This window comes from Canis lupus, chromosome 34 (assembly GCF_003254725.2).
Source record: "Canis lupus dingo isolate Sandy chromosome 34, ASM325472v2, whole genome shotgun sequence".
NCBI classification, from domain to species: Eukaryota; Metazoa; Chordata; class Mammalia; order Carnivora; family Canidae; genus Canis; species Canis lupus.
The window spans coordinates 14952712-14964458 of NC_064276.1; the positions used below are offsets into that span (position 1 = coordinate 14952712).

The 11747-nt window shown below is 42.1% G+C and overlaps 1 pseudogene; it reads right to left on the reverse strand.

Moving 5' to 3' along the window:
- Positions 1 to 10280: 10280 nt before the first annotated feature.
- On the reverse strand, positions 10281 to 11402 carry LOC112662708 (glyceraldehyde-3-phosphate dehydrogenase-like; annotated as a pseudogene).
- Between the last annotated feature and the right edge of the window lie 345 nt (positions 11403 to 11747).

Sequence of the window (11747 nt, forward strand, 5' to 3'; positions counted from 1 at the left end):
GGGCTGGGTGGGAATTCCTCACATTTCCTCTGAGCCTTAGATGCTGTGTAAATCCCCATTTCTCTTACTGTGAAGGGAGGGCCCATCAGTACCGCCTGGGCCTTCCTGCCACTGACCTTTAAAACAGATTTCTTCTGAGTCAGAGTTTTAGAGCTGAAGCAGACGTTAGAGGTCATCTACTTCAATTCTGTCCTTGTGCAATGAAGAAATGGAGGTCCCTAAATTTAGGTGACTTGTCCAAGGCCAAATGGACAAGGCAAAGTATAAGCAAAATTCAGATTTCCTACTTACTGTCCAGTGTTAACCAGTTTGGGGCCCCCAAAATGTTTCTTATAAACTCTTAGACCTCATTTTTTTTTTTTTTCTGGATCTTTATATACAAGGGAATTTCTGGGCAACAAACCCAAGGGGAGGTTCTCTCCAGTGGATTTGTAGAGGCAGGATATATAAGTGTGATGACATGGCCTGAATCTCCAAAAGCCTTCAAGGCAATGGAAGAACCTAGTATTTTAGAAGACCTGAAGCATGTGTCTTGTTTGTTTACAGGCTCTTTCTTGAGAAAGCCATAATGCATCCTGAAAGAGAAGAGAAAATCGTAAAGTTTTAAACAGATTAGATAGTTGAGATTAGCTTTTTTGTGATCTTGCAATGTTTTCATTTATTCCCAAATCATATAACACTGAGCATGTTGAGCAATCAGGTGAAAATCACATGCAAACAGAGTCTAAGTACTGATAAGAATCCTAAAAGTAAACAATGAATTCCTACTAATGGCTAAGTCACTAAGGTAAGATCCAGTCTAAATACACACCCTTGGTTAAATAGGGTTTCATTAGCTCAGGTTACAGTGGCTCAGGGAAATTTTTCCTTTATGCTTGTCAAATGAAATTAATTATATATCATCCATCAATCATTCCTGCCTCAGAAATTCTGTGGGAATATTAAGGATTCCACAGTGTCTCCCGACTCAGTCCCCACCCCCACTCCCCACCCCACCAGGAACACTCTGGGCATATTTTGGTGCCCATAGCTAAAAGTTCCTGGGATTTTTCTGGGAAGTCACAACTATGACTTCTACTGATAACCTGTAAAAGTTTCCTTTTTCAAAATTTGACACTTGGTGTGTTCTTCAAGTTACTGACAAATATTTGACTGAGAGTATATCTTAGACTGCATAGCAAATTAGATTCTTGCAAGTTTCTGATTATAATTTTGTTTTCATTGAATAAATAATGGAAATAACTAAAAAATATTTAAAGATAGAGAAAATAATTAAAAAAAAACAAACCCATGTCTTCACTACTGCATTAAACCATTGTTAGAATTTTAATGTATTTTTTCATCTATTTTTCTTTCATTTTCTCTTTTTTCTAATTATTACAAAAGCAAAACACGTGTAGGATAGAAAAATTCAGCAAATAGTGATAAAAGAAGAGCATAAAAGTCAGCCACTAACTCATTTCTCCTGAAATAATCAAGCTTCCTAGTCTTTTTTACATTCATAAATTTTATTTTACTTGGTTCCAATCATACTGCAAATACACACCCTTCATTTATCTTGTGAAAAAGCATATCTAAAAATTTAAAATCTATTTTTATCAAAGAAATACATATGCATACTTAAAAATCAAGTAACATATAGTCATTTTATTAATGGCTTAATGTAGTGGATGTTTATTTAATAATTACTCTGTTATAAATTAGATAATTTGATTTTATGGTTTAAATATTTAAGGTCTTCGCCACCCTCATCTCCCTTTTTTCCCCTTGTAATACTTCATTCTTCACACACTTAGTAAGCATATTTCTGGTCCAAACACTAGGTTAGTCATTAAGGATAAAAATGTGTTATTTTATTTTATACATATATACATATATATACATATATATTTAAATTACTGAGTATCTAATATTTGCCAGACTGTTCCAGGCATTTGGAACATAGCAATCAACAATCACATAGATCAATCATATAGATCAAAATACAACATCTTTAGGGAATAAGAGTAGCAAAAATTAGTATCCATCTTTGATCTTTTTGAGTAGCTACCCTGTTATGAATATATATTCCAGGTGATTAGGACATAACAGTGAATAATACATCATTCCTCCATTTAAAAAGATCTATCTATCTATCTATCTATCTATCTATCTATCATCTATCTATCATCTATCTATTTGAGAGAGAGAGAGAGTGAGAGAGAGAGAAGCAGACTTTTTGCTAAGCAGAAAGCCCAATGCAGGACTTGATCCCAAGACTCCAGGATTATCTTAACCATAGGCAAATGCTTAATTGATTGAGCCACCCAGGTGCCCCCATCTCCTCTTCTTAATGGGTGTATAGTCCAGTGTGTCTAAGAGGGCATTTGAAGACCCTGGGAAATCAGCATCCCCAAATGGATATAGTGATATTTTCCTTTGGATGAGTGTAAAATCAAATGAAATAAATCTGCATGGGCTTTGAAAGCTTTAAAGTGAGATACCTAATGGAAGCATGGTATTAGTGCAGTGTAGAGACCTGCAACATATGTGAAGAAGAATAATCATATCCTAGAGTGATCACTAAGGGCCAGGTGGTCAAACCATGTACTGGGGTCAAACCATGTAAATGTCCCCAAGAGACATTTTCTGCAGGTGGGCAAAGACATGACCACAATTAAAGAATTTCTCCTTCCCAGAAGTAAAGTCATTGAGGAAACAAGGCCTTATGATAAAAATGATATTTTAGGAGTACTCAACACTTTGCTGTATCATTCCACTAATTGTCACAATGGCTATATGTTTGCAAAAACTCCTTTTTCATTGTTTCCCACATTCAGTGGTTCTTGAACTTTGGTTAGATCAGAATTTCCAAGGAACCCGATAAATATACCAGGGCCAGTCCTGGCGTCTGACAGTTTTTAGAGCTGAACAATACCTTGGAAAGCATCCCATTGATGCCTTCATTTTACAAGATGGGGGACAGAGGTTTAGCCGAGTTAAGTGGCTTGTCCAGCTAGGTCTGTGCAGCCAGCCAGTGTCTGAGCCTCCACCCACACAGGCCATTTGACTGGAGTGATCAATGCATTGCAACCTCTTTTCTGCTGTTGTGGGTCCTCTAGGAGTAGGAGTGTCCAAATGACTGTTGAGTGTTGGTGGCACACAGCCACCAGCTCTTGTGTTAGAAGCAAGTGTGATTTCCCAGAGAAAAGCTGCCCTTCAGAGTTTCTAGCATTGCCTTACCAAACCACAAAAGTACTTATTTTGTCTGATAACAATGTATTTTGTGTAGTGGCCACCAAGATAAGTTTTTAAAGCACTGTCAAATTTCCAGCTGAACACTAGTGAATTTCCAAATGAATCTTTCCAAACTACAATCTTATCATTTCCCATAGAGAAGCATTTCTCTAGCAAGGTCTTTTGCTTTTTCAATCTCCTGCCTCGAACCAAAGGCCTTCACCAGTCTTCCCTTGTTCATTCTGAGTCTAATATCCCCCCCCCAATCTGAATCTATGCACTGTAAATGATACAACTGCACTATGACCCTTGTTCATATGCCGCTTCTGTTTTTATTTAGCCTGGGGGATGAAAAGGGTAAGTAGTGATGTGCCTTCTTGTCCTATGACAATTCATGGTTACCCTCATAAAACTTTTAGCTTACCTGCTGTGGTGAGATGATGGAGAAGTAGGCATTTTCATCCAATTAGAGTGGTTTTAGTATCAATTCAAATGAAAATGGATTGTTGGGGCATTTTTTATAAAGAAATTATACTTTAGTATTATTAAGCACAACTGTACAAACATATATGCACAAGGATGTTAAAACAGTATTTTTGTAATAAGAATAAAAAGCAAATGCATAAGTAATAAACAATTGAAGGAAATAAGTATGGATGTGGGATTTGATAAGAAAAATAGGGTTTGTATATACTAGAATACTATGTGGCATTAAAAGTGAATGAAAGCTACATTGCTGGGTGATAAAAAGATGCAAAACAGCATGTATGGCTTATTTATGTGTGGATTCATGTTATGTATCTGTCTCTTCTCTGGCAATCAAAAAATTAGTCAGAAATCAGAAGTGACACACACCACATTGCTCATTGGTTATCTTTGCGGGTGGGGTTATGGAGGATTTACTGTATAGGACTCTGTTTTTATTGGTTCATTGCATTAGAACTTTTGTAATCACGTGAACATACGTTTTTCTTAAGGCATGATTTCTTTTGTCAAAAAACAAAAAACAAAAACAAAAACAAAACCATTTCTCCTGTCCAGGTTTTACACTCAAGCTATGATCTGGAGATTTTGATCTTTCCTTAACCTTTGCAAATGACGATTACACTACTGGAGCCAGAATCTGGGGGAGGCCCAACAAGTGAACTGGCCTGAGGTGGTTAGGGTTAATTTGATGCAGAAAGCTAGATTGGTTTGAGGGGAATATTTCCAACCAGAGATTTCTGGTTTTAGGAAGAAGTTCATATGAATGGGAATGCAGATTTTCTGATAAGGAGGTGATAAAGACCTCCATTATCTTCAGTCTTTATTCACGAGACAGGACAGGAGCACAGCTGAGAGGAGCCTGTGGGCTGGGAACTGGATTATGGACACTTCAGCCCCTGCCTCTGAGTCCTTGCTAGAGTGCTAAGAGTGAACTTGGCACTTGTCTGTTCAGCTGGTTGAGCTTGACAGGCTCTCCTCACTTTGGGTCCAAATGTGTGTGTACTCTACCTCTCTCGCGGGACCAGAAACCCACCGAAGGCAGGACGAACCATGGTTAGGTGTATACAATTATTGCTGAGTCCATAAAACACTGCTTTTCCAGAAGAGTTGCCTAATAAATGCTTACCTGGTTGTGCGGCTTCCTGGCTCACACTTCTGTTTTTCCATTTCTCAGCAAGTTAAGGGACAGTAAGTATCCTGCGATCTGGTTCCAACCAACATCCCAGTTCTATCTTGCCTTGTCACCCTAAATGTAACCTGTGCTCCAGAAAAATGTCACTGTGAACTCGTCCCTGAATAGTCAGGGTAGTCCCCTCAAACTAGAGCCTGTGCCATCATTGACTTGAAGATAGAACCCAAAGGGCGCCTGGGTAGCTGGGCTGGGTAAGTGGTTAAGTGTCTGCCTTCAGCTCTGGTCGTGATCCCCGGATCCTGGGATGAAGAGCCTGAGTTGGGCTCTCTGCTCAGCGAGGAAGTCTGCTTCTCCCTCTTCCTCTGCCACTCTCCTCCCCCCCTCAAATAAATGAATAAAATATTAAAAAAAATTACAATCCAAATTTTGGGTTCACAGAAGCTCTGCAGTGATAACAAGGAAAATGATCTGGTTAATCACAAGGCCTCTGACGCAAGTTCCTGTCCCAGCTCCCCAAATAGGAGCTCCCACCCCCAGGAAATAGAAATAAAACTAATAACCTACTTGTAGGTTGTTAATGAGTAATTTGCTTAGCTTAGTTAAGGGGCATGGGCTAAATGCTGGATATTATTATTATTTATTTACGGCCTTTATGTTGTCTGTCTCCAGTCTGCCTCCCCCCAGGCATTGGAGTTTGCCTCCAAACTAGAAAGAAGGGAACTGTTGACTCAGGCAGGTGGGAGGGAAGAGGGAAGAACAACTTGCAACGAATGAAACTTGAGTTTCTTGAAAGTTAAGATGGAATTAAAGAATGAAGGACTTTGAACACTCTGCTAAAGATTTAAGCTTATAGATGAGACAGTGAATTTTGAGGAGTAATGATATATTTCAAACAAGGCACTTAAGGCAGGATAATTGGCCAATCTCCGCAACTCATCAGGTAGTTTTTCTTCCAATGCTTTCCAATACATGATGATGGTAATAATGACTGTTATTATGAATAATAATTATGATTTATTAGAGTATTTTGTGTCATCCATCATATTAAGTGCTTTACACTTGCATTTATTAATTCACTCACTTATTGATTCATTCAACAAGCACTTGCTGAGCACTTACCAGAAGCTAGGGACTGAAGGAGGCTTTTGGAGAGAGTGGTAAATAAGATTGCCTGGGTCCTTCCCCCGTGGAACATTCACTCTAGTGGGGATTCAGGGAGTAGACCAGGAAGCTCGCGTATTTTGTACCACATGTTGCGAAGGACAGAGCTTGGCACACGCGTCATTTCTGTTAGCTAGTGCTACAATCAGTGTCTGTTCTCAATTCACTTTCCCATCTGGCTTTCCCTTGACAGAATCACAAGTGCCATGTCCTTCAGCTCCACTGAACTTCTTTCTGGACTTTTCTGTCTTTATGCCCACATAGTTGCCTCTAGCGAAACATGCTACTGTGGTTTTTCTTTTGCCTTTTGAAGGTCCTGTGTATCCTTCACCTATTTCGAACACCACCTCTTCCAGGAGCCTTTTGCTCTCCAGTTGGGATCAGCTACTCCTTTCATGCTGCAGGGTTAGTGTTTGGACTTCACTCCTAGCATTCACTCCACCCCACTGGAATATTCAATGCGATGATTTATACATGTTGGTCATCTGTTTGCCTTCTGTACCAGCCTGTCTGCTTATTTCCCACCTCTGCTACTTGCATCGCTTGCCTGCATTAGTTCACCGAGTCTAGTGTAGGCAGGCTTGATCTACTACAGTCTCTTTCCCAAACCAGGAGTCCTGAATCTTCTTTTCTTCTCTTTTCATTCCAGCTGATCCCATCCATGCCTCTGAGTACACAACTGGGAATAGCAGCTGATGGAGCGATCAATCCAAGTGGCAAATCTGGAGATGTCACTACCTTGCTTGAAGCGTGTCAGTGGTTCTCATGGTAAAGAAAAAATCCAAATTCGATGGCATGGCAAGTCCTATGCCCTTTCATAAACTTCTGTGCTTAAATCTCCAGCTTGGAGATTCTGTCTCACTTCTGTCTCCAACTGTACCTGCCTTCTCAGCCTCCATCCAGCAGTGGAAACTCTCTCTCTCCTAACTCCTGCCAATCTTCCAGGTCTTAACTTAATGTACCCTCTCCAGAAAGCCATCCTTGATTTCTCCTAGGCCTCCTATGTGCCTCTACCGACCTGATGCCTACTCTCTTGGCTGAGGTGTTGTCATTTCTTATTATAATCACATGTTTAATGGTCTGTCTTCACTGCTAGACTATAAACTCTATGAGGAAAGCACCCCTGCTCTTGTTGTTCCGTGTGATACCCTTGTGTCTAATTGGTACTTGATGCACAGTTGGACCTGAATGAATATTTATTTATTGAATGAAATCTTTGCATTTTCCAAACTCCTCCCCCAACTTTTAGATTTTTTTTTTTTTTTTTTAATATACACATGTGTGGCACCTGGGTGGCTCAGTCAGCTAAACATCTGCCTTCGGGTCATGTCATGATCTCAGGGTCCTGGGATTGCCCCACATCATCATTATCAGGGCTCCCTGTGCAGTGGGGACTCTGCTTCTCCCTCTCCCTCTGCCCCTTCCCCCCACTCCCACTTGTGCTCTCTCTCGAATAAATGAATAAAAATTTTAAAAAATATACACATGCAACATGAAGATAGGTTTATTATAAAGGAAGTTTAAACAAGACAGAATATTTGAATTCAAATATAGGCTCCCTTTCATCCTACCCCTAACTTTCTGTCTCTAGTTTTACTCTCATCACTGGGATGTTAATAGTTTGGCATGTGTCTTTCCACTTTTTTAAAAAATATTTTATTTATTTATTCATGAGAGACAGAGAGAGAGTGAGAGAGAGGCAGAGACACAGGCAGAGGGAGAAGCAGGCTCCATGCAGGGATCACGCCCTGGGCTGCAGGCGGCACTAAACCGATGAGCCACCTGGGCTACCCTGTCTTTCCACTTCTGTATACCACACACACACACACACACACACACACACACACACACACACGTGATGCAGTCCCCACTCCCAAACCCACACAGAGAGTTTAAGTAAGCAGAAATGCAATATGACAGGTGGCTTTCTACTCCTTATGTCTTTGAAACACATTTCAAGAGATTTTTCTGCTCCCGTGTACTCCTATTACCTTGTTTTTTTAATAGTTATTTGTATTTCATAGTAAGGTTGTATCATGGTTGGTTTATTAATTCCCCATGGATAGACTTTGTACTTTCTTCTTGTGTTCACAAATGCCAGTATAGTTGTAGGACAGGTTTCTAGAAGTGGAATTGCTGGCTTATAGAATGTATGTGTCTTAAAACTTTTTCTCAGCTATTTCTTCACATAGTTCTTAGAGGATTACAAGTTCTCAAAATGTGTAATCTGTCAACCTGGCCCTTGGCAAAACCGTGAGAAGGGGAAAATGTATCTTCACATCACTTTCCACCTCCTTAGAAATACACTCTCTGTCCTATTTTTTCTCTATGCCTTCAGGCCCCCCAGAGGCACCCTCACCCACCCCACGTGACTGATAAACCCAGCAATTTCTAGTAGTGGGAGAACATTCCTTCCCTATGTGTCCACAACCTTCCACATGCTATTTCCTGTTTCGGTTAATGGGACCATTATCTTGCCAACGAAATAGACCTCATGACCTAGAAACCGAGATTTCCCTAGACTCCTCCCTTTCCTTACCTACCTTCAGGCAAGTACCAAATCCTTTTATACTCTCTCCAGATTCTTCTGGAATCTAGCCTCGCTGCTATCACCATCATCTCAAGCCAGGGTTCCATCCCCAACCATGGTCCTGAGGAATGGATTGTAGCCAAAATAATTTTTCTAAAATTCTTATCTGTTTTTATCTGTCTTTTGCTTACAACCGTTCAGAAGTTTCTTCAGGAAAAACCTAAGCTCCTTAACACTCCAAGGACCTGTCTCTGGCTCTAACCTATTGTTTAGCTCCACCCCCAGGAAATGTCTCTCATACTCCATCTCCAGCACCCTTGGCACCTCTGCTGATATGTGCCTGTGCTGCTGTTTCCTCAAGGGCACCACCACCCCTCTGCATATATTTTCTGCTCCTACTGACTAGAATGTGCTTCCCTCTGACCCACTTTTGCCTGCCTCACTCCTACCCATCCTCCTGATCTCAGCCCAGTTGGCACCTCCTCCTTGGCCCCTGCAGGTTGGCTTCAGTGCCTGTGCCAGGGTTCCTCCTCCATGCTGAAAATTTTCTCATTCATGCTGGCCACTCACATCCCTGGTCTCTCTCTTGGTGGGATCGCCTATTCACCTGCTGATTCCCCCGACAATGTAAGCCCTCTGGGAAGGGAATCATCACCTACGTTGTTGAACATGCTATGTCCGGCACAGTTCTTGTCAAAATAGAAGTTTGTGGATGTGAGTGAAGATGCAAATGAGTGAGTGAATGAGATGTTTTCTGACAGCTGGTTTATTTATTTATTTATTTATTTATTTATTTATTTATGATTTTATTTATTAATTCATAGAGACAGAGAGAGAGAGAGAGAGAGGCAGAGACACAGGCAGAGGGAAAAGCAAGTTCCATGCAGGGAGCCCGACATGGGACTCGATCCCGGGTCTCCAGGACCACGCCCTGGGCCAAAAGCGGGCGCCAAACCGCTGCACCACTGGGGCTGCTCCAGCCTGTATATTTAAACTCAGTACCTGATAATAATGATAACAATTTCCACTTTGAAAATTTGTTTTGTGCCAGGCCTAGAAATCTGTGTGCTTTAGGTCCTTTCCTTACCATCACTCTGTGATATAGGTATTGTTTGATGGGAATGCAGAGATGCAGACAAGTCAGGCAACTTGCCTCAGTCACAGAGCCAGTGAGACGCAAAAAGCTAGGACTACAAGCTTGTCTGGTCCCAGAGCCTGGGCCCCAAACTAACTCTGTTGCCTCTGGACTCGGCTCCTGCCATTTCCAGTTGATACTGACTCGATTGGAGGGTTGGCTGACTTCAGTGGCTGAGCATCCTGTCTGCTGGGAATTTCTGTGTCCTGCACACCACACAAAGGAAGGACTACTTGTCCCCTTCTCTTTCAGAGTAGGCCTGGTCAGGATGGGGTCATGCAAGTACTTTTGCTTATTGGCCCAGAATACATATACAGAACATCTAGTTTTTAAAATATTCTTTAAGCTTTTATTTTGAGATCATTTCAACTTACAAAAAAGACTCGTAAAAAGTGGTATGAAGAATCCCTGTGGGGGCGCCTGGCTGGCTCAGGTGGTAGAACATGTAACTCTTGATCTCTGGGCTATAAGTTTGAACCCCATGTTGGGTGTAGAGATAACTTAAAAACAAAGTCTTTTTTGGGGGAGGGTACAGTATACTTTATTGATGGTATATGACAAGGTAGGGCTCCCCAAGCACCTCCCTTTCCTCGGGGTCTGGGATGTAAATTGGAGGTCAGGAGATTCTCAGTGTGTTGGGGGATTAAGTTGGGGCAGGGACTCCCCAACAGCTGAGGGCCTCTCTCTTCCTTTTGTTCTTGCTGGGGCTGGTGGTCCAGGAGGCTCTTACTCCTTGGAGGCCATGTGGACCATGAGGTCCACCAGCCGGTTGCTGTAGCTGAATTCATTTTCATACCAGGAAATGAGCTTGACAAAGTGGTCATTGAGGGCAATGCCAGCCCTGGTGTCGAAGGTGGAAGAGTGGGTGTCACTGTTGAAGTCGCAGGAGACAACCTGGTCCTCAGTGTAGCCCAGGATTCCCTTGAGGGGGTCCTCCGATGCTTGCTTCACCACCTTCTTGATGTCGTCATATTTGGCAGCTTTCTCCAGGCGGCAGGTCAGATTCACAACTGACACGTTGGGGGTGGGGACACGGAAGGCCATGCCAGTGAGCTTCCCATTCAGGTCAGGGATGACCTTGCCCACAGCCTTGGCGGCGCCAATGGAAGCAGGGATGATGCTCTGGGCAGCCCCTTGGCCGCATGCCACAGCTTCCCAGAGGGGCCATCCACTGTCTTCTGGGTGGCAGTGGTGGCATGGACGATGGTCATGAGGCCCTCCATGATGCCGAAGTGGTCATGGGTGACTTTGGCTAGAGGAGCCAAGCAGTTGGTGGTGCAGGAGGCATTGCTGACAATCTTGAGGGAGTTGTCATACTTCTCGTGGTTCACGCCCATCACAAACATGGGGGCATCAGCAGAAGGAGCAGAGATGATGACCCTCTTGGCCCTGCCCTTCAAGTGAGCCCCAGCCTTCTCCATGATGGTGAAGACTCCAATGGACTCCACAACATATTCAGCACCAGCATCACCCCATTTGATGTTGGCGGGATCTCACTCCTGGAAGATGGAGATGGACTTCCCGTTGATGACAAGTTTCCTGTTCTCAGCCTTGACTGTGCCGTGGAATTGGCTGAGGGTAGAATCATACTGGAATATGTACACCACGTCGTCAAGGTCAATGAAGGGGTCATTGATGGTGACAATATCCACTTTGCCAGAGTTAAAAGCAGCCTTGGTGACCAGGTGCCCAATACGGCCAAATCTGTTCACTCCGACCTTCACCATCGTGTCTTGGGGACACAGCTGGCACTGCACCAGAAGATGCAGCTGTCTGTCCAGCAAGGAGGAGCACAGAGCCTAAAAACAAAGTCTTAAAAAAAAAAAAGAAGAATCCCAGTATATCCTTTACCCAGATTCACTAATTGCTAATATTTTGTCAAATCTGTTTTATTTCTTTCTCTTTAAAAAATGTATTTTTTCCAAACCATTCAAGAACAAACTCCAGGCCATTATGCCTCTTTATGCCTGAAAAATTTAAACATGTATCTCCTATGAAAAAAGACATTTTCTCACATAACCATGGTAATTGTAAACTCAGAACATTTAACATAAATTAAATTCTATTACTGATATTAAAATTTTAAA